Source organism: Varroa jacobsoni, unplaced genomic scaffold (assembly GCF_002532875.2).
Source record: "Varroa jacobsoni isolate VJ856 unplaced genomic scaffold, vjacob_1.0 scaffold_815, whole genome shotgun sequence".
NCBI lineage: Eukaryota > Metazoa > Arthropoda > Arachnida > Mesostigmata > Varroidae > Varroa > Varroa jacobsoni.
The window spans coordinates 318,145-342,108 of NW_019213717.1; the positions used below are offsets into that span (position 1 = coordinate 318,145).

At 42.0% G+C, this 23,964-nt stretch overlaps 1 long non-coding RNA gene across 2 annotated transcripts; it reads right to left on the minus strand.

Moving 5' to 3' along the window:
* Positions 1–2,937: 2,937 nt before the first annotated feature.
* LOC111264060 (uncharacterized) lies at positions 2,938–23,641 on the minus strand. Of its 2 annotated transcripts, none has more exons than XR_002682632.2 (10): positions 22,309–23,641; positions 20,878–21,159; positions 18,005–20,726; positions 17,572–17,843; positions 16,391–16,597; positions 13,722–15,472; positions 13,107–13,191; positions 4,120–4,233; positions 3,591–3,673; positions 2,938–3,271 (listed from the first exon to the last, which is right to left on the minus strand). It is a non-coding gene; the product is annotated as an uncharacterized LOC111264060 (long non-coding RNA). The 2 variants fall into 2 exon arrangements; XR_015312538.1 differs by having other exon boundaries at positions 12,936–13,191.
* Positions 23,642–23,964: the final 323 nt, after the last annotated feature.

Below are 23,964 nucleotides of genomic sequence, written 5' to 3' on the forward strand. Positions count from 1 at the left end.
AAACCGTTCAAGTCTCCTTCAAAAGTAACCACACGAAAACGACATGGGAAGCGGGGGTGACGAGTACGAAGCTATGGTGTCTCAGTTTAATTTGATATGTGTACCGTCTTTTCGCAGCACCCTCTAGCAGGAACGGCGTATAGTGTCGTATAGACGCGAAATGCAAAGGTCCGAATGGTCCCACTTCATTTTGACTCATATCATTCACAAGATTTCTATAATGCACATGTGGCCGAATTTCTACTGATTTTTGCATTTTAAATGTAGCTTTCCGACCGGCAAGTTTCTTGTGTAAAAAACAGAGCGATCATTATGCTTCTTTATGGTTTAACAAAAGTTCCATATTGTTTTATCTTTTAAAATGTATCCAAAGAAAAAATCCGCTAAATTACCTGTAAGTATCTCTATCTACCTATAAGTATCTATTAAGTTGCATACTGTCAATAAATAAAATCAAGCTTCTTTTGCCTGAAAACGGAGCGGTCCATTTAGTCTTTGTTCCGTGTTTACTCCACGTTGTAAATAACGTCAGTTACTCCATACTGCCTGCATATTTTTTACCAAATACAAACAATACTAATTGAACACCGAAACATTTATTTAGTTGTAAACCTACAGCTTCCTGATTATGTACGCGGATTTCTCGTACCTTCGAAATAAGCACTTATTTATTTTTGTAGGATATATGATTGCAGTTACATGCAACGCGGATTCCACGAACGTATTGCGGTGTTTCGACTTATTACCGGGTCTGCAGGCTCGTCTGCAGCTAGTTAGAACTTATCGAATCTTCCCTGCTCCATAAAAAGCCACTCATCTACGAGTAATTATCCGTTCATCTATTGCGCACTCTTCTTCTGCTACGTGAACGTAGCTTCGTCCCCCTCGTTCTCCTTTACGGGTTCATCCCCAAAGATGGCCAGTGGAGGATACACGAATATTTCGAATGTTGACGACAGAAGTTTTACTATCTGCCATTCCATCTGCGGCAACTCTGACATCCGCGACCCGTGTCGATGTAGCAAGGATTCAGATTTTATGGCTGGTAAACTACTCCCCGGCCACGGTCCTGGTAGTTTCCTCTGATAACGATGGAAGCTGCCCTAGACGGCGCAATCTGACCGCCTAACAATTGGACAATTACAATTAATCGGTGAATTTGATTGCGCTCGTTAGAGCGTGCCATTAGTGTGTTTCTGTACAGAAGCTGATATTATATTCTGACACAAACCATAACATCGAACTCGGGTAGTCTAAGCGACCTCGATGAACACCCAAGCCGAGTCACTATCCAGTTGTCGATGCCTGATATCACCGTCCTACGTGTGAACAATTTCTTTTTACATAGCACACATTTTTCCCCGAGAATGACGCTAACGGGAAAGCCTGCATTTGCGTTATAACCTTTCGCTTGACGCTACATTTGTACCAGCAACACTTCGACCATTATCCGATTGTAAAGACACTGAGAACTTTATATCGGAACAGACAGTGCGTTCGTTTTGTCCGTCGTAAAATGACGTAAAAATATGGCTAATCTCTACACAGAGGATACATCCGCACAGGGGCTTGCCAACGGTAAATCCAGTGACAGCGTTTCAAGGCATTCGAAAGGCACCTAGGAAATACCCCGTCACGTAGACCACTTCTACATACGAAAACATTTGCAGACTGATTGTTGTCCGTTTTGGTACGTAACGGCAGATCATTTACAGCTAGAAAGATGCTCACACAAGTTGCGCTTCAACTTAAATTACGACTTATATGATTGCCAACAGATAGACTGCGGAAGCGCAAATCATCCCTGACACAACGGAAAACTTTTCTCCTCGTACAAGATTAATTCAGTTATTTGTAGGTACAGTTAATGGCCTTGCGCGAAGCCATTGGTATAATATACGAGCGAATACATTTGTCTCGTTGGAAGGTCTATGACACACATTTCCTCATTAATCAGTAAGCAACTCGCTTCGTTTACCGGCCACTTCTCATCGGAAATGGTGAATATTAATGATGACGGTATCGCTTGCATTGATAGCGCCCATCCGTTAACGAACAAAGCGTCACTCAATGCTCGTCGAAGCGAGGGGGCGGTTTATCGGTTAATTTCGAATTTTATTGCTTTTTCAGTCATTTTTTTTCAATGAACAAGGAATAAAAAGACATCTTTTAAAGCTACCTCTATCGATTTGAGTTAATGTATTTTCAGACATAAACGAAGGATCTGAGCAAAGGCTGTTCTCAATGGCGCTACCGAAAATGTAAGCTTCACTTTTACGAAGCGGACGCTAACCAAGCGAGCTTTGCATTTAGCTATCAGTGAATTCGATTGATCTTCTATTATTTGTGTGAGAAGGTTGAACTGAAAGATTTTAACAAAATGATCAGATCTTTTTTGAAAAACAGGACACTCGATCGTCTGTGTCACCCATTTTTCGGTTACTGTAAAATAGAAGGACCCAGAAGAGCACCAGAACAGATAATAAGAGAGCATCGAGTTCTTTCGTCTTGCGTAGAAGCTCATCTTTCGGACCATTCGTGTACGTTAAAAGCCATACGTCTTATTCAGATAGGAATAGCGAGCTGTGTCGATGTTTTCCCAGGCTTCCTTCCATGGATTATAATAATCAACACCGAGAGATTTCTGCGAGGAATTAAGTTTAAGTTCGACAATGCCGATTGTGCCGAAGGCGTTGATGACTTCACCCTCTGAGATCAAAGTTAGGAAATTAGCTATGTTCTTTACATGTATGGCAGTTATTGTAACATTTTAGCTCCACAATAGGGCTGACCAGAATTTACTTAGCCATCAAAGCAACTGATCGCATGGGAAATTTTACTTGCATGGGAAACTGCAAGTAAGAATCGAAATTTTGACCCAGTTTATGGGGCACCGATTTGAGTCAGTTACAAAGAATATACGTATTTGCTAATGCATTGAAGCTGATTTTATTCATTTTCTATTCGGACGCTAAACGATCGTTTCGAGGTGTTCTTCTAGGGGTTCATCGTTGTTTCGGTCGACGTTATCCTATCGAGACTTGTTGAACGTCCGTTCAATTATGTTCTATGCATAGGTATCCAGTGGCTAAAATCTGGGCCGGTTGACGGCAGTACGTGCTCACCCCCCATAACTTCTTTGTATTCTCGAGCAGCTAATCCTGCGCCGACCAACACCATATAATCCACTTGCATGAACTGGTGTACCACCTTGTTGCAAGATATATGGTCTTCCTTCAGACACCTTAGCTATCCACGACGACACAACAGACTGCAGGACATGCAAATGAAATCGTTTAGTGATACGTTTGTCTTCTTAGATGAAGTACAATGTAATTGCCCTTAACTAGACAGAAGCTATAAAATGGACAAAACATTTGTTTCTAAAAGAAGTCGACACATTCTCTGTATCGTGGGTAAGCTAGCGATCATTTTTTTGGCTCATTTTTACATTAAGGATGAAAAATTTCGACACAGAAAATCGAAGAAGATCTGCTGCCTGATTTTTGAGACAAACGGTCAACACTCGCACTGTTCGTCCTTTATGATGTTATGCTGGAACTCTTTTTAAATTGCGGCCGTATACTCACTTGCGACGTGACACATTTCCGATTCCGGGCGACAGTCAAAATTACCAACACAGCGTATCATTGTTGTCCGCGCGTAAAAATTTCTTGATTTTTTACGGCAGGCAGTAATTTCGTATGGCGCCAGGAAACGTAAATAACACCGTGTTCGTTAGCTATCATTTCCTATGTAGCATTATGTCATAAGTCCTGCCGAGGCAACCTAATTCTGTCGATTATACAAAATTATTATTGAGCCAGTATATTTTAGAGGAATAGTATTATTTAGATGTTTGACTCTGTTGTTAGTCTCACTAATGGTAGAGTTTTTGTCTGAGGGTAACAAGATCCACGCTTGACCAACATAGCTCATCGATCGTCTAGCTGCATGTACATTTCAGAGAGATCAGAGTACTAATGATAACAATGACGATTTACTTAGACGTCCATTAACAAAGGCTATTGTGCAATGTTTTTTCTTATTGATTTCTCCCCAAAGGACCAAAATGTCATCGTCGTATAATTTCAACCATCAGCAAAAGCGGGGCCCTACCGAGTCGTTCTAGAGGTCTCCGTCTGCGTCTGTTTCACCCAGTAGTTGCTTTAACAAGCCTCCCGTTCGCATCTGCTCGGCGGGCGCTGCTGCGTGGTAGTATCCTTTGGTCCGCTGGGATACCGGCAAGGGAAGAAGAGTCGGCCGACGGACAGAAACGAAATAGCGGTTAGATAGGGAAAGACGCTGATTAGCACCCCTGGGATTAAGGATGTCTCGCTTATTCCACTTATGCGACGACCTACTCCATAGAGGGAACTTGGTGAGAAAAAAAGGAAGCAAATACATTTTAGTTAGTGGTTTAAATAATGGCAATTATGGGGACCAGCGTTGTAGCAGAGTCAAATTTAGCCCGTCTGAAATTGTAGTTCCTTCTATAGGAACTAATTTGTACAACTTCTAAGCAATACCAGTCATAGATTTAGGTATCGTTCCAAGCTCATACAATACATATCATCGCTATCCCATGATTCTGCTTACTTATGCTAACGAAAAAAGAGGAGCCATACTTGTGGACATCTTGTTCCACTTGTGTTTAGACGACTTTCACGAGAAACATTCAAGAACGTAATGCGTTATCTGAGAAGCAGAACTTTAAGGAAGTTTCGACAATAATATATGTACATTTGTTTAACACACACAGTGCACTACCTACAGCGTTTGCTTCAAGCTCATGTACAATTTTCGAATTTTGGCTCGCTAAGTAAGTGCAGTAGCAGTACCGACAGATCTCATACACCTTTGTCCCCGTAATCGATATTAGCCAATTATTGTAATTTTAATTCAAATATCAGATTGAAGTGATTCTTTTCGACGTGGTTGAAAAAGCACGTTTTTTTTATTCCCCTGACAAAAAGTTGTTTATGTAATGTATCCCTCGTCATTATTCATGACTTTTTTCTATCTTTCCAGCAAATGGTACATGTCGTCTCGCCGACAAAACAGCTTTCCGAGCACGTTTTGAGTTTTTCATGCGTATCGAAAGGAAGGCCAAAAAGGCGATTGCCTAGCGAGTGGAAAAGGTGGAAACCCGTCGGCGAAAGGTCCAAGAAATACGGAGGGTACTACAACACCTCCACAAAGCGCAGCTTTGACGTGTGTGAGCTCGCGCTGTGATGCAGTCAGACGACCTGACCTCATTTGTCGGCTCTTTTTTAATAGCCGGATCGACTCAATAGAACTGGTCCAAATAAACGCGCCAATCTCGTACGAAGCAATTCAAAAGCCTTCACAATCCCGTCAAACGCAGTTTCTTGAATCAAGGTCTGCTTGACGAATATGGCTCAGCTTCTCTTCTGAAAATACTAACTAACTCCGATTTTCGGTTTACGTTGGCATACCAGTACACCACTTCTCATAGCTGATGACACCTGCGCACGCAAGTCGGTAACTGTGCTCGTGTGGTGCCGGACGAAATATTGATACCTAGCTAGAGTTCATGAAGTACCCAAACTCTAAGCTTCTGAGTAAATTCAGGGGACTTGAGGTGATTGACTGCTGTCCATTTTTTCTGCCAGCTTTTAAAGATTTGTTTGTAAGCCTTCTTCCTAAAGGAAGAGTCACCAAACCCAGATGCTTAGGTCGGAACGGCAGGAACAGAGAACATCTTCTGAATCTCGGACAGCATCGTTCAAACTTAGCTAACTATATATAAGCAGTCCTCTTGACCATAGCGTCGTTGCTGTATACAAAACAAATGTCCCGAGATGATCCTTACAATCATCTTTGACGAGTTCTAGAGCTGAAATTGTATTCACAATACCGCTACAAGACGCTTATAGGGCACAAAAAAAAAAACGCTTTCAAACTGTACATCAGAGTTTTTCCAACGCAGTAACATTTTCCCAGTCTGATCTTTGTCAGCTATACTCTACGAACTATAATTTTTCATCCTTGTTACATCATTAATTCTAGTTTATATCAGTACTTACTAAGCGTTTTTATACAGAGTCCGCACGGTTATTTAATGCGTAATATCCTATAGAAGGTTTCTAATATATGAACTTGTACGCCAACGACTAGGGGAATACCTCATCGTTCATGATTGGCCAAGGCGCTTTGGGCTACTGGTTTTGTTCTCTGTAGGATTGGCGCAGATACCTGGCACCCCATCACTTCCCCAGTCTTTTGTGGAACTCGTCTAGCGCAGCCAGCCATAGGTAGTAAGATAGCAGAATGTTTGCAGATCACCTTTTGACAGTCAAGTTGTGCTGTATTCGATTCTGATTTGAGATGCACCCCTCCATCCGAATTGAACAGACGGCTTCTGCGCGTGAAGGCGTGGGGGCATATGTAAAAGGAGGCACAATTCAATGCAACGAGAAGATTCGATGAAACAACCGGGAACCATTGTCACAACGAGCAGTAGTCGGCAGCAGGAGAGTTCCTTTTCGCAAGTTGACTGTTGCCTCTTTTTCAAGTGTTATTTACGCACGCAAATATTATATAAAGCGAATATTCTCAAAACATACCTCTCATACGGATATTGCAGAAACGATACTGAAGCCCCCAAAAATATTGATCTTCAATACACCGCTATATAACTCAAACCTCTGTACAAAGTGTGAGTGAACTAATTTTTGAAAAATTTTTATCCGTTTTTAATATCGAATTTGAAAAAACTACTTTGCTTGCCAATAAATATCCCGTAATCAAGTTACCCGAGTGAAGTACAGCATGAACACAATTTTTACCCCCACCCAATTCTTAGCTTTGTCCATCCCTAGTATGTTTCGTAATATTGTATCTTAAAATTTATTCTTAGTATTGAATTTCTGCTAGAACTAATGGAATAAGCGTTGCAACGATAACAAATTACGCCTATTGGCGCCTATTACGTCCGCGTAGAACACAAAAGAAAAAATATGGTCAAACAAAACATTTCGATGAGCCCGTCCTATCAACTCAGAAATCATCATTGAGCGATTTACTTCGTCAGCTATCAAATACGTCTTTCCGATTTCCTCTCTCTTTGATTCGCCTCATAATCCACAGTACCAATCAGCAAGACAGCGTTATCTACACGCTGTCGCAGAGGGTAGAAGCACGAACGCGTGCTTCTTCTGGTATTTACCATAGAACTGTCTATTTGCTGTAAAAGAATAGGGCAGTCAGGAAGAAGAAAAAAAAGAATAGGACAGGAGAGGCTGAAGCGAGGTAAGTAGCATATAGTATTATTATCTACGGGCTGTTCAAGGGGCTGCTTTTAGTCCTCTTTTTATCTATTTTCACCGTTCAAAGAGTACCACCAGCTACGACGGCATCAGTGGCCGAAACAGCTTGACAACGCCGGCGGTTATGTTCCATCGATATCTTGCTCTCACAAAATCCAGTTGGGATGGTGAAAGGAAATACTCGCCTGACACTTCGGGCTTTAGGGTCCCCGTTTCCGATCCCACGGTTATAAACGTTATAACGCATGTCTTGCGCTTGGAGATTTGTCATTTGAGATGTATTATTATAATCGTTACTATTACTGTTGTTGTTAAAAGACAAGTTGCGTAAAATGCTATTGATAGCTTGACTTTGTTTTACATTTTCTTTTTGTGACAGCTCTGATTAACCGGGACAAAGGTGGTAATACTAACAACAATGCCGACAAGAGCCCTTGAACCATGGCTGAGCTGATTCAAGTTGACTCGAAGGAATGGTGCAGTGCCACAAAGTGGTGAGGGGAATGGCGTGCTCCAGCGGCCAGACCCACTTTTCTTCCGTCTATTTTCTCCTAACTGTCGAGTCTAGGACCGGAGAGTTCTGCTTGGTTGATCGTCGTTGTCACTCTCCACAATGAACAGTCGCCGTTAGCCGTTTCCTATACTCACTGGTATGAGCCTTCCGAAGGCGCTCATAGGAGGCACAACTAACCTGCAACTCTTATGCCGCCTTGTCCGTTGCGCTGCTCAGTCTCCTCCGTTTACCCATCACTGACCACTTTACCACTGTCGTCATGCCGACCTCGGCAAACAGCAACAGGAGCAATAACTAAAACACTATGTCTGCTCTCACTGCCCGCATTGTTGTTGTTGCTGTTATTGCTATTATGAAAGGCTTCGGTGCCTTAATCCTTAAATCGCTGCGAAAAATACGGTGTGTATTTCATCTTACGTTAGCATCACCGTCCGTTCGTTATTATAGCATAGGTTTATTTCTTGTTTGTTCAGCGAAGTTTAAAGTGAACGAACAAAATCGATAGTAAAGTACACACGAATGAAGCTTTTTACCTTCCGTGGAAAACGGACGACTCCGACATTTGCTACGACCGAGCGAATTCGTATAGCATGACTGAGCACGTGATGACAGCGTGCAGAAGTAGAGCATGTTGTCGATGACACCATGCGAAGCATTCCGCACAACTGTGTTTAACAGCATGGCTAGCGCTTATCTTTATCAAAGTAGAAATAATGTGGCCGTTATCACTCACATGCCGTTATTTCTGCTTATGAACCCTGCGGACAGCGGTCTCTGCTTGTTCATAATGAAGGAAATGATAAAGGCGTGATACCATTTTTCACCGTCATTAGAAGGCAAAAAGCACTTAATTATGAAAAACCTTAACCTAGCCTACCAGGTTTCTGTACAGCCGTTCGGCTCCCAGGGCACATTTTGCACATAATGATAATTCAAATCGCACAACAATTGTCTGCCCATTGTGAGCAAAGCTTTCAAAGCTCCGAAGTTACGCAGAAAAATATGGAGCAAGCTAAGTTGTCAGTCAAGCTGTGCTATTCTACGCGAGCCTTTCAAGTACCTATATAGGCGCCGAGAAGATTCTCACGTTCTCTCAAATTTTGCGGTCACTGATCGGCCTTTAGCGATGTCAGCCGTCCAAAAATCTATAACAGAATTTTTCTTTCGTAATTAAGATTACGCCAGCAACAATGCAATTTCGTGCTACTTTTTGTTCAAGTTCAAACTCAGATTAGCGCTGCAGTTACGGCTAGGGAGCTAGCATCAGCCCCCACCGCAGGGAGGCTGCTACGCTCAATAGAAAATGTGTACATGGTTTTAAAAACCAGCAAAAGCATCACTTAAAACATAGTTATAAGATCTGGCAAACACATTCACGGATAGAGCCTATTCTGTGCAGTAGAATAGAGTGAGAGCTAGGTTCCACGAGAAACAACGCAATTCCATGAGGAAGAAAGACATTGAACTTCGTAAGACAACGCAGGGATACACATCACGAGCTTTACCCGGAACAATATTCAGCTACGATAGGTTTACGCGTCCTATAGTTCACGTGCTTTTTTACGACTACTAAGCAACTATTGAGTTTTTTTAATAAGCCATTTTTCACCGTCGAAAACCATGTCAAATATGGCGTGTCCTTATGTTTCAAGCATCAGGACAACGATTTCTGTATATGCAAGGCTTAATCTGTACCTGATCTACGACTGAGGTACCTATTTGCCGAGGAAAACTATTCTTACTGAATAAGAGTCAGCTGTGCGCAATTTGCTAAGTGATGCCTCACGCGTAGAACAACTTTCCGCAGAATCTGCACGTCCGATGATGGTCGGATGTCGTACGACTGACAGCACCTACAAATAAACGCAGATTTTTGGATATCTGCGTTCTGTTCGTCAGGCCGATCCATCGCTTCACAAAAGCGTCCATGTAAAACGTGGTAATGTTCTTTTTCAAAGCAGATTGAGAGAGCTCTGGAAAGCGTTTATCAGTGCACTAGCTCATTAAACTTCATATATGCATAGTAGATCGTAAGACGTCTCTCTCTTGTCTGTATCTATATTGATGTATTTGCTACTCCATTCCTGGTGCTTATATGCAATCCTTAGTTATTTATTACGTTGGGTATAGATTTACACTGATCATATCGTGTTGATAAAATTTGTGATGAGTAATTATTTCCAGTCAGAGTGGGCAGCAACTCCATTAGTGGTAGCTGCGTTCCGTCCCGAGCGATAGAATGACGAAGCACTTATTAAGCTGCGACGACCCATCTAAGTAAGCGGTAGCTCGACATCGACAGGTGGACGTCTTGTGATGGCCCGTCACTCACGGGCCTTCAGCTAGCCCGCTAGAGCGCTAGGAACTGCGCGAAGGAAATACGAAAATCGAAAAATGGTATCATGCAACGGAACGAACGATCTGTGTGTGCTAATATGACCAGTAAGCACAAAGAACATCTATGACCCAACCTCTCGGTAGCTGTAGCCAAACGAGTAACAACTGGACCTTTTATGGCTAGACGAAAAATTTGAGAAGAAGCTCAAAATGTTGTTGAAACACATGCGAGGAACCCAGAAGTAGGAAATGTAGGATGGTAGTGGTGTTGCTGTGGGAATAACGCTGAAATGAGCGACATCAGAAGTAACACAACCGTAAGCCGCAGACCGCTTGTTTCTGCTGAGAGTACGATGTCGAACCCCTCAACTCTGTGACGATATTTATATAGTCGTCAAATGCTAGCCTGATTTTGCATGTATTTCGATAAAGCTGATTGGTTTTGCTGTTCCTGCAAAGTCGAAGGTCTTATTTCGTTGAAGATATAAGAGATTTCATCCATGCAGCTTCTTTATGCGTGCTCTATTTCGACAAGTGTTTTGCACGTTCAAAAAACCGAAGGGTAATCTAAAAGCGAGATGTCTATCGGATCAGCGAAGTAAATGTCTGAAAGCACAATTTGGAGTTTTAGCCGCCAGGGAAACAACATCGTCCAGGTATCGTAGCGATACGCAAAAAGGACGAAGGGCTCCACAAGTTGTCAACGAGCATAGTAAATTTATCAGCTGGCTTTCATTGACGTCCAAAGCCTAAACGACGAAACTCTATAAATGATATGGCTGTTACTGTCGAGGCTAAAAAAAAATATGTATAACAAAGCAGAATTGTGAGCAACGGGGACGCCATATATTCATGTTCACTAGCTGTACGTTACTTTGTTGGTTTTCAGACGACCAAGCACGAAAACAATGAAGAACATCTTGCTTGTACTAATACTGCAGATTAACGCAAAAGTAACTTGTTAGATTTAGCGTGCTCGTCAGTTAAGCCTACTGAGTAGAAATGTAGATTAGAGACAGCAATGGTAGAAAATCAGTCAGTAACAAATCGTGGCCCATTCAAAAACAGTGAACATTCTATTCCTACTTATATAAGCATTAGTAATGTGAATAGTTGTACCCTCGGCAGGACTAATACTCAAGATGATCAGTAAACGTTCTCTCTTTTTAAACAATGATAACAGTAGATTCAGAACATATACTAGCCAGACTAATTGGTGCACTCTATCTAGAAGTTTCTCTATACTTCATTTGTCAAGAAAGCTCGAATGAGAACACATTTGCCCACTGTGAACACAAGATTGTCTAGATAAAGTTTTCAGATACAAATCTATCCCAAACATTACATTAATGAGTTTTACTTATTAGGTGTTCACTATCATTAACGAATCCATCCTCTCCCGTATTCGAAACATAATTATTTTTTCACCGCTATTAAGAACATAATGTCGACCGACATGGGTTGCTTGGCGGGGGGCAACAAAAGCAAAGGAAAGCGTCAGGGCATTCCGGCTCTACCAGTCAACCAAGATTCGGGAGAGCCCAGAGCGCGACAAGCGAACGAGTCCTTATGACGTCTGTTTTATGAGAACGTCGTAAAGTTTAAATAATGGCGCTAGCCCCTATGGTTCATATAAGAATTCCCCACACTGCCTAAGCACACACATATAACTCTCTCGCTTCGTTCTCATTATATAGAAGTTCAGAAGTAGATTAGGTAGCTTTAATGGTCCTATACGACAAATAATATCCTGCAAAATGCAGAAGTGATATATCAAATAAAAGACAATTTGTATTATAGCTATTTTTTTTTTTATCATTACCAATGCTGTGACGATTGCGGCTAACTCGAGAAAGGACAAATGGCTCGATAGGCATTTCCCCGGTTCCGTTTAATAATTTCTCGGGGTTTAATTAACTCGTCAATATACAGGCATAGATAAGTAAACCTAGGTTTACTTATCTATGCCTGAATATTTACGAATCGCTATGAATTACGGCTTGTAATGCATTGCATGTCTACATGTTCACAAGCCGAGCGATTTTGCTGTTATGATATACGGAGCAATGCAATGTTACAACTATTGACAAACTGTAAACCTACTTGTTAGTGTATTTATTTACTCAGGCACAGTGTCTAGGACGCACTCTGTTTTTAGCGGGAGCTAGGCACAAGGAATTGCTAATAATAAATGTACTAGTGGCAAATTCAGGTTTACACCGCAAGTAAACAGACAACCAATGTTTCAACAATGCACTAACACGAACATTATCTCTTATTGAATTATGAGCATGCTATTATATAAAAAGGTGTCGCTGTGCAGAAGCGTCGCCAGACTGATTCGCGGGGGAATCTATTTTCGAAAGCGTTCAGCTCGCAGTAGGCCCAAATCAGGCTGAACGCGACGCACCGCTTCATTCATAACGTGAATCATAGTCACCGCCCTTGATTAAGAGTTTCCATTAATCAAGCAGACTTAGCGTAGTTTTAAAGCAGCAGCAGTAACAGCATCTGCGCTTACCTAAAGAATAGAAGCAATCTACTTGACGAAATAGTATAGGACACTAACAGAAAAGACAACGACGGCATGTTAATTCGAAGCTACGGTGCGCATATAACAATAGTCTGGGTGCCGAGTGGATGGTCAACATCTCGCAAATGTCAATAGTATCTTATTTTGATCAGATACTGTACACTTAGAATATGATGAAACAATGTTATTTTGAGCCATATGCCTCAATGCATCAGGCTGGGCTGGGCTATGGAATTTTCGGCAACTGGGTTTAACATACAACGACTGAGGCGAGGCCCTAATGCATCTCGTGGATGTGATGGGTCTAGCTGAAGGCACGCGGTACCGCAAAACCTTGCATTATTATAACAAACATCCGGATGTCCTCAAGGGGACAGTAAAAGCATTTTGTTGTTAGCATGCTTCCGGTAGGCCCCACGCTGAAACTGACCCGAGGCTGCCAAGCAAGCTCGGTCGTGAAGCATTCTTCCTATCGCGTTGGGATCTTCACGTAACATCCAGGATGCGTAACTGGCCTGGTAGAGAATGGTCAAAGCCTTTTGTTAACAAAACGAAAATGGTCATAATACGTTACTGTTATTGAATAGATTAAGAGAGAGATTATTGTAATAATGATATAATCCACTTGTGTTAAGCAAGACTACTTAGCTCAAAAGCAAGTAGGGGCATAACTTTGCGATTAACACTGCATAAGAAACATATAAATTTGTTGCATCATTAATCAGATTCCGTCAACCAAAACATGTGTGAAAGTAATTCAGAAAAACAACTAGCGTTTGTGACAGATCTAATAGTAAGTAATCTTCTTTGTACCATCGTGTTATGGCGTAGACTAACAGAATCGACGCCCAAAGAATCGCCCACAAATGTCTAAACCCCTCATTTAGCTTTCTTTGAATTCTTAGTCATTTTATCCATATGTCTCAAGTGGGTTAAACATACATATTTCAGTAGAAAATTAAATGTTATTTAGCGATTTTCGTTTTCCATTGTCATCGCACTCATTTCCGTAAACGACCGCATTCCAGAGTTATTGGTTACTTACCTATTAAATGGGTTTTGTGCAAAAATGTGATACGATCCACCCCACCCGGACTCTCATCATCATCATCGTGATCATCTACCAGCATTTCAGTTATGAACTGCAGCAGGTCTAATAGGTCCGCAGCTTTCTGTCATCCTATTACGCCCGTCTATTTGCTTCTTCGTTCGAGCCACTGCTATTTTGTTGGTAAGAGCATGTGGGTATTTCACCAAGACGCGTTGTCCACCGCCTATTATAATCCCGTGCCTTTCGCAGTCATCATCGAAGTCCAACGAAATATAAGAGAAGTCTGTCTATTCACAAGCGTTCTAACATCTTTCCTTCTTCGAACCAGCTGACGGCATTCCAACGCTGGCACAGCCCATTTACTCGGAAAGCGCGCGAGGTACTCGTGAAGCTCGAACATTGCCAACAGCTCCAAAAGCGTTCGTCGGTAATTTCACATACGGGGTGGAGGGGGCCTAGATGGAGCACCGTGGGCTTTTCTACACCTTCCATTTCAGGTCGTTTACCATCCTAATCTCACCCTATCGTGCCCATTTACCATTCTGGCTCCCTGGGTCACTTCTGCTCTTCAACGCTCCCCTACCGTCGATTATGGTTTGGGCCCTGTTCTGAACTTCCCGACTACGATGTAGTCGCTTGCCTACGCACTCCTTTCGGTTAGGGAACACATACAAAGACAACGCCCCAACGTCCTCAAGCTTCTCGTCGTGTAGATCTCTTTCTCTATACAAACGTCCCCTCTATATGCATAGCCTGTACGTGCCATCCGAGTGTCCTGGGAGACACCATTCACTTTCATAAGTACATACACTTACACATACAATGCGTACAGCTCCCTAACCCACAAAGACAGGCACACTTACGCGGACGCCCACTCACAGACGCGTACAACGCAACGTCATATTCCATCTTGCGTTCAGTCAAAGTTTCGACACCCGTTGTCATCGTTCCAGTGTGGTTGGTCGCTAGCTACTATGATGAGGCTGATAGCGCTTGCCATATTCCCGTAAGGCCGCTCCATTGCTTTTACTTCGTTGCAACGAAATGCTGCGACCCACATGGTGAAAGGGTATGATAGAAGCGACCTAATTCAGATAAACATCAGCTCCCTATACGATGTCTCTCTCTGTCTGCGTCAAAGCGCTAACTCGACTTAATCAGAAGGCCAGTTACTGCGTTTGCGAGAACACCGATGTGCCAAAGTTTAATAACAACAACGCTAATCGTATCGATAGCTGAGCGGTGGCATTCAATTCCGTTTCGCAGCCGCCAACTAAAAGAAAAGTATATGGCGCTTATGTTATTAGTATTTTCTAGATTCATGCTCTTCGGTAATCAGCCTGAGGATAGCGATCGGCTCCAACTAGCCTGGTCTTAGCTCTTCAACTGAGTTGCCTGCCTATGTACTTAGCTGTACACTATGTATCTATGTAGGTAAAGGCTTTTCCGCCAGTAGCGGTAGTAGTTGGTTTGTTGTCACTCCTGTAGATCATTTAGTCTGACGGATATTATAAACGGAAACGGACCTCGGTGATCTGTTTCTTAGAAGCGATACGTCAACAAGCCGGCGAATTTTTATTGCACGCAGATGGTCTCACAGATAGACGGGGGTCGACGACTTCGCTAGCCCATGGGCATCCTCGTTACAATGCCTGAAAATTCTTCATTGAGCACGTACGGGTAAGAATGCACCCATCGATATTCGAACGAATCCATCCATCTTCGTGACCATAACCTCAACGATTCTGTGAAGAAGTTACAAAAAAAGATGGTTGCATAATTAATTTCTTCCCACGAAGAGAAACCATCGCCTTGGACAGGCAATTAAAACATGAACTAAATAAAGTATTTTTACTTTTTTGGCTGCGAGAGCTATGCGACAAGATATCAACTTTTTAAAACAAATTAGCCGAAAAAGTGAGACTGAATTAAACGTAATAATGTAGCTAATCTGTTTCGTACTGTCTAAACATACCATGGCGTACCCAATGACTTAGAAGTCGCTATGTTGATTGTCAGCTGTAAACACTTTTCTGATCATCGTGAAGTCCAATAAGAAACAGCTTGGGTATTGAAGGGTCGATTTGGGGCTCTAGCTATTCCCTTTAAGTGTTCAAGAATGACCCATTTAGGGCTGCCATTCGGATGACGTCGTAACGTCCATGTATAGACGTTCTATTCTCTTTACGAATTGCAATTATTTAATAATCGTTGATTCTGTAAAACGTGAGTGGCTGTATGAGTGTGTTGATTGTTTTGTTTCCTTCAATCTTGAGCTTATAATTGTCTACTAAATCTAGCAAACCCAGTAGACCATTTTACCAAATATCTGTCTATTCAAATGTTCAGAACAAACTACTACTTGTGTTCACCGAATTTATTTTTATCCAAGTGTTTAACATATCTTTAGTTATCAATTGTGATTAAATCGATCATAAATTTAGGGATAAGGAAATAAAAAAGTTGCCCCATAGACGTATCTCTTTCTACCAACAACCAAAGCAGAATAACTCTATGACCTGTTGTTTTGAAGCTATCAGCTAGCCCGACAGGCATTTAAAGCTACTATTAAGTTTACTAAAATGCTCTGTGTATCGCTTTTCAAGCGCAGAAAGAACTATGGAAAAAAGGAAGTAAATGTTAAGATATACAGATACCACTACCTTTCTATTAATTTATTACTGAGGATAAGGGCTCGTGTTCTTAAACCCCCAGACTTGAAAATTCCTGTTCGCCAAGCGGAACGTGTTATTCAGTTCAACGTTCGCTGCCAGTCGGTCTTTCGGGGTGAGGTGCTGGCAAAGACTCCTGTAGATTCAACGCTTCTCCAAGCAACATTATCGCCCCGCTCCTTTTGCTCCTCCGCCGGTCTAATAAAGGAAACATCAATTCATTAGCAAAGTCTTTCCCTGTGCTCCGTTGTGTGTGGTAGCCAGGCTGTTCCTTTTCGGCCCTGCTCGGTGGTAAGTAGGTAGATATCTCGCCAAAGAGAGCGCTTGTCTGTCACTCAGCTCCTTACTTGACCTCTTTAGCTTCCGCCATTACAACTGCCATTCGCAGAACCGTGACGGACTAAGACGCACGTTGCTGGAAAAAACAAACTGTTAATGAGGACCAGGGCAAAAATATAGCTATTTTCCTCGCGTCCTTTTACTGTTGGCTGTCGCAATTCTGTTAACTGCGAAAATTTCGAAATACGAACCAGGACTACGATCACGAACCATGGCAGCGGCTGCTGGAGAAGTGAGATCGCTGGTACATTTTGAGCTTAAGCGTCTGCATTGGCTGTGACGGATGAAGTTACATTTAAATTTGCTAGATGCACGAAGAACCGTTATTATGCTGACAAGGATCCTGCTGAAGCCTAAGGTCCTTAAGTAATATAATTTGTATATTCTAAGGTAATTCACTGTCTAACATTTGGCGTAGACAAATGAAACGTATTAAATAAAATTATATAAAATCAAAAGAAGCTATCTAATCTATTAGCTAGCATTAACTCTATACAAAAGAAGATAGAGCTTCAATACGCCAAAGAGCACGTTAGGTTTTGTTGTAATATAGAATCTGCTAGAATTTTCTTAAATACCACATCATTTAAATTCGACAAATTATCTTTGATACGTTTACACGCGAGGTCAATTACTTAAAAGATTGAAGTTTGCATTAACTGACGGCCTTCACTGTATTCTCCACATTATGTATAAAAATATGGCCCTAAACAATTGTTTTTCTTTGATTGCAAACCAGTATAATTTTTCCACAGATCATTGTGACTTACGCACATAAAACTAAAATGAAGAAAATCGAACAACTATTTGCTTACTATCAAACAGGTTATTACCGTGTAAATTAAACTTGCGCCGTGGCCTTCGGTAACAGACATTTCCTCGTCCGCGAAAACTTAAGGCCCAATGTAAGATCCTATTATGTTTCCGCAATGGGGCGCTATCCAATCGTAGCGATAGTAGTAAGGCTAACTGACAGATGACGAGTTCTGGGGGGGACGACCCAAAGTAAACAACATCCCAAAGCTGACGTAGTCACTTGGTGCAGATTGCTGTGTTGCCCACTTATTTTTGTTGTCAGTTGTTGGATAGTGTGAGTGGGTGATAGCTGCAACAGGGCGGAGAAGAAACAGCCCATTTTATTAACAGTAAATATACGGGAAACCAGGAACTGTGAAACGAGGAGGAAATAGAGGTAATATCTGAGCAAGTATATCCTTATATATTAACACACGCCACGCACATAAACATATAAATGCTCAGGCTTACATTTGAGGACAGATGGCCCATGACAGACATGGCTCTGGGCCTGCAAGGGAAAATACGACGACTACGGCCATGTATCACGCGAATAAGGTTGACGACTACATCATCGAATTTTGGTTGCTACAGCTTTGTACATAAGCTGAAGCGGAAACCCAAAATGAGTGAGGAGTGATAGACATTAACTAACAAACAAACAGAAACACCTCAAATCATAACACGCCACCTGAAAGCATTCGGATATAGCTACCTGCTCATTAGCTAATAAAAATGATCAGCTTGAAACAGTACTTCATGTCAAGCTTCTGAGTGTGAACGTACTAAGTATGTTTCAAATAATGTAATTCTACAGATTTTTAGTTATATTTTTCTTTTTTTCGGGAAATTATTAAGCGTCTATTATGATGTGTAGTGTTATCAATTCTATTTGAAAAGGGAAATTCAAAGTGGCAGTTGGGCCATGCGTTAAATACAAAAATATCTTCTTAAAACCATATTGGCTGAAGCGAACAAGATAATTATATAGAATTATTCGTCTTACGCAACATAAAAGCAAATATATTTAGATCTGGACGCTAAAATGGATAGGTACGATAAAGATAGTAGCGACAACGACAGCAACAGCCAGTTCTGCCATACTGTTGACTGATGTTTCGGAATCAGCGCAAACCTTTTCCCTTATTAAAGTAAACAGGAAACTTACACAATATATATTGCTCAAAACTACGAAAGTTGGTGGAGTTTCACTGATAGCGGTAGGCACTCGGCAAGCCTCAAGTCGTGTCTCAGGGGCTGGCTTCGAGTTCCAGGCTAACTCTAACCATGTTCCCGATGTTTGAGAGCTGCGCAGTATCTCTTGATGGGCGTATCGCAATGCTAAGGCTATGCATATTCATCGAAGCTACCAGACTACTGCTCTATTTCTAGTCCATGTGTTTTTGGATTCTGAACTAACGAAAAGTTTTCAGCTATGGACATTCAACTGAGCGGTTTTAATGAACTGTTGGCTAGACAGTATCGTTAGTAGAATTGGCTTGTTTTCTATTCTAGTAGGTCTAAGGCTTAAGGAAACGTCAGTCGCCATATATTCGTTTCGGCTAAGAGAACAGCACGTGAAGGTGACTCGCTCAATCGGCCTCCATTTCCCCTTGAGTTATTCTTTCCAACCCCATCCTTCTGCCACTCCTGCTGCTGACGTTCGTTCCATTGAAACAAGAAACGACCCCTCGAAGCAAGTGCATCAGTTCCTGTAGTTAACAATCGAATTAATCGCAGCGTCAGCAGACGCATCTTCTAGCCGTCCTCAAGTCTAAATTAAATGGTTTCACTAGTTAGGCTAGGCTCGTGCAATGTCCTGTTTACACTGATCTCCTATCATGTTCTTGTGTATATATTTATTAAGCCTAATAAACCTTTAGTACATGCCTCACGTCTTGTTGGTTGCATTTAATTTTTCTCGTTTGAACGTGAATGTAAACGCCATTGTATGTGCAGAGTATGATAAGCATAGTTGGCTGTTCTAGAACACGAACATAGAAAACACCCGCTATGATAACTGCAGAAAATCTTCTCTGCACGGACAGCTACTGCTTAAAACTATATTTCACTATCCAACCAGTTTCTGACCCAGTGATAACGTGCGCCACATGCGGTACGATAATATCACATGAAACTGATTATCAAATTTTACCGTTGGATATCAGTGTTTTTTAACGTCCGGTTTACTTATGTGCATATCTTTATTTACTGCAGGTAGTGGTCTGTTTAGAACGGCCTTGGGTTATGCTTTCATAGATATATATATATATATGCGCATATTCATCTGTATTTCCTATTCCAAATGTTATTATTGTGAGCACCGTTGTGATTAGTAACGATTTTTCTTAATTGTTATTATATATATTTGATGAAATATAAGGATTTTATTAAAACAGGAAAGAAAGCTGTTTATTTAAATGGGAGAAAAAAGGAATACATTTAGCTGTGGCCGTTTCTAAAGCAACCAGCGATGGCGAACGAATGGTTTCGAAAGTAAAACTGGACGAAACTTCCGTTCTGAGAATACCAATAGGTTAGGTAAGTTATTTTCGAATATAGCAAATGGTAATTAAAGAAACATCTCATAAATGTTAACGAAATAAATCTATACGTTAGTACTATAATATCTCTGAAAGCTTTCTGTTTACATAGCACAAGCAATATATAATATTTAACAGCGTTACATGTCACGAACAAAGGCTGCAAGTGCTCTTCTTGGTTGATTTCTGTTCAATTCCCTGGTCCAAGCATGCACTGTGGGTAACTGTCCTATACCATGAGCTGATACAGTCATATGCGTCTTAATGAAACGAACGAATACATAGGACAGAAATGAAATTTTGAAAGCTACCCCACCAGGATCAGTTCGATAGCGGTAATAACAGAATCCGCCGCCGCTGCAGCCGTTTGTTGTCGTAGTAGTAGCAGTAGCGCAATGAGCGCAAAGCGTACAGACACCAAGACTTATCAACGATACCCACGATATCATACCACGTTATATTGCAATTGCGACAGTTTTAACGATGGCAAGGACTAAAGAGAGGAAAATGATTCAACGAGTGACATCCGCCTTCATCCGGCACGGCAGCAGCTCATCACTGCTTCCTTTCCGGCAGGAAATAGACTTCGGACCGTTGAAGATTCTACCGCTGCTGCTATTGTTAGCTATTGTCGAACGCGAGTTTCAGGGCTGAAAAGAGGAAGTCGGTCATTATGAAGCTGCCAACACAAGCCGACCGCCCAACATCGTACGGCGTGTCATCGTACGAGCTGGCTGACTTCGCATGAAACAGAAATGATTATGGCAGAAGCGGCAGCGGTAGCTAAGGAGAAACTTGTACCTGATCAAAGCAGCATCGAGAAGTGACCCCCAAGCCGAACACCAACATATCAGTGATTCCCCTCGGTTAAGCCAACCTGCAAGGCCGACCAATGCAAACGTTTACTTGCGTAAAATGGAGCCTACGGCCTTCTTCCTGTTATGGCTTTTTGCGAGCGCAATACATCATCGGCTGACTACCGCAAGAAACATCGCTGACTGGGGACGAGCGTCACTTCCACTAATCCTCATTAACAACGTTTTGACGATGGCATACCGCACTTCTTTTCCGGCGGGAGCGTAACTGCAAATTGGTAAACAGAGTTATGTTTTTAGCCATGGAGATATTGGTAACGACCTGAATTTTAACAGCAAAGTCCTTCAGAAAATATCAAGTTCACTAATGGACAGTTCTACAAAATAGTCGCCAGCTGCGTAAAATTCCAGTCTCGTTAACTCAACTACATCAGCCGTTTTCTCCGATTCGCATTCCATTATCGTTATCTTTGAAGAGATAATTATTCTATATTTTTAATTATATTTCTAATTCTGGCGATCTTCAACAGGAGACTGAAGTGTTAACGAGGACTATGGCTTTTCATATTCTTGGTTAACACATGAACGGCCGTGTAGTGATTAAATGTACTGAACATAATTCCGTTGACCAGAGCCAACAAAAAGAAGATCATTAGATTTGTCCTTTCTCGAACACAATTGTATTAGCGTAATTAAGTAGTGAAATATGGACGCGTGCTTAGGAAAACCACGAGAACATCTGAATCGCTGCTGGGTCAGTTCTTCTAAACCGCAGCTACAACGGCATGGTACCAATTACCTTCCAGCCCAGTAGACGTCTTCTTATAGAAGGTTCCAGTTAAGTAGCATCGTGGTTTCAAAGTCTATTTCAGAAGCAGCCAATTAAAATTTCGAACAATATTAGGAAATTATAAGAAGGGGAACTGTCATAAAATTATATTAAGTTCCGTACTTTAGTAACTGTTTATATTGAATGCCACATTACGTGTTACGATGCGTCTCGACTATGACATATATCAGCTTAAATAGAAGCAATTTTAATTCTAAATCCCTTTTTTAAATTACAGTCGAGTAATCTTATTCAGAACGTTAGCTCCTTTAATAGATAAAAAATAACGGGCTATAATTACAACAATGAGACAATTAGGTTTATTAAAATGACACTTTCGGTACTAACAGGGGCACGATAATAATTCCTTTTTCCTGTCGTAAAGGCTCCAAAAAGGACGTCGTAGCACTATAGTTAGGACGAAATCAAGACAAGCGTTCAAACTCAGCAGACGAAATTGGCCTATGCACGCTCAGGCACACACCTACATGATTTGTTTTGCAATTGTCTTTCATAGAGCGTGAGTTACTGCTCTTAGCATGAGAACATGAGGACCTCTCAAAAACAGTATCGGATTGTCAATCTTACGTTTACCGGTTCAGGCTCCGTGCCATAGAGATCTTCACCACTAAGGATTTCGCTGAGACCTGTGATCATGAGACCGGTATCTTATGCTTATCAAAAGCCGACATCGGGAACCTGCAAGCGGATTCATATTGATTACAGTCTAACTAATGCGCAATAGAAACCTATTCGTTGTATCACCGTGAATGCTATCAAAATAAATTAACGCAGGTCGTTTTGCCTTATAGCTATAGGTCGGCAAATAAGCTCGATTCTTTGTTTTTTCCTTAATTGTTAATGATACGAATTGTTTTATACGTGCCGTTTTCCTTGCTTCAATAATTGCCGACTGGGCGCATGGAAAAGTACACTTGGCTTATATATATATATATACTAATTTCCCTGGTAGGACAATGCCTCATTTGCAAAGAATTCTTGAATCTCGTAATTTGGCACGCTATCGCTGTCCTACGCCAAGAAGACATTGTCGTCCACAGCTGGTCCTTCATCGAGCCAGTCAGGCTGGTTGAGGTGACCAAAAAGGCAGCTTGAATACCCGCCAAAGACAGATTGCTGATTTCGCTGTAAAGGAGGCGGTAGCTTCAATTAGTTTCGTCGAGGGAAGAAGGAGAAAATGATTTGTCCTAGTATGGGCATTTCTAGGCAGATCCATGCAATCCTGCAGTCAGGGGAGGGGCGGCGTAGAACGTTAGAAGGGGTCGATACGTTGTAGGCTTGCATGTATGGCCATATACGTTAGCCTGTGTGCGTGTCCGATGCATGAGGCGATCATGCTGGTGAGAAAGCAGGATCGACATCTCACGTTATTATTGCTGCTCTCGCTGTTGTCGTTGCTCGGCCTAGGCCTGCTGTTCACTTAGAGAATGGGAAAAACAATGCATGCCTCCTCATCCGTATATAGATAGATGGCCTGTCGGCGTTGGCTACCCTCGGCGAACGAAGGACTAGCTGCGCGCAGCCGTTAAATGAGGAGTGTCTACTGCGCTCCAGCGAACTGCATTATCCTCAGCTATAGAACTTCCGAAGCGACACAGCAGAAAGCAGCGGCAGTAGCGATGTTGAACTGCCCCCTATAGCTCATTTGCACCAGTCTCTTGCTACTTGGTCGCTTGCCCACTGTATCGAAATCTATGCGTGTTTCGCAGTATGTGTAGTCATGGCTATGCCGTATGTATAAGCATGGACATATTGAATAGCAGCAGGCGGGCAAGTGAGCACTCCACCAACAAGTGAGCAAGCATTTCATTCCCACATCGAACGAGCACCAATGGACGCACAACAGTAGTTCGAAAACGGTACGAGTGATAGGCGATGACAATGCAGAACACAGCTCATAGCCAAATATGGTAATAGTAGAGTGGTAGACTCTAGGGGTCGCCCCACAGACATGCGCTGCGATTGGATTTCCTCTTCCCTTTTTCCCACTTTCCAGAACAACTGCGTCGCAGCCAGCGATCGAACAACGACAAAAAGCACGCAGTCGCTGGCAGCACTGGCAGTAGCGCCTTCCTCGGCCGTACTGCCGTAAAACCACGAGCCTGGTAAATGTTTACAAATATACGGGTATATACGAAAAACCGATCTTGCATAGTCGTCCACCACTTCTGGTACCGTAACACTATAGTCTGTCCACAACATTACTTCGGTGTTTGTTGTCCT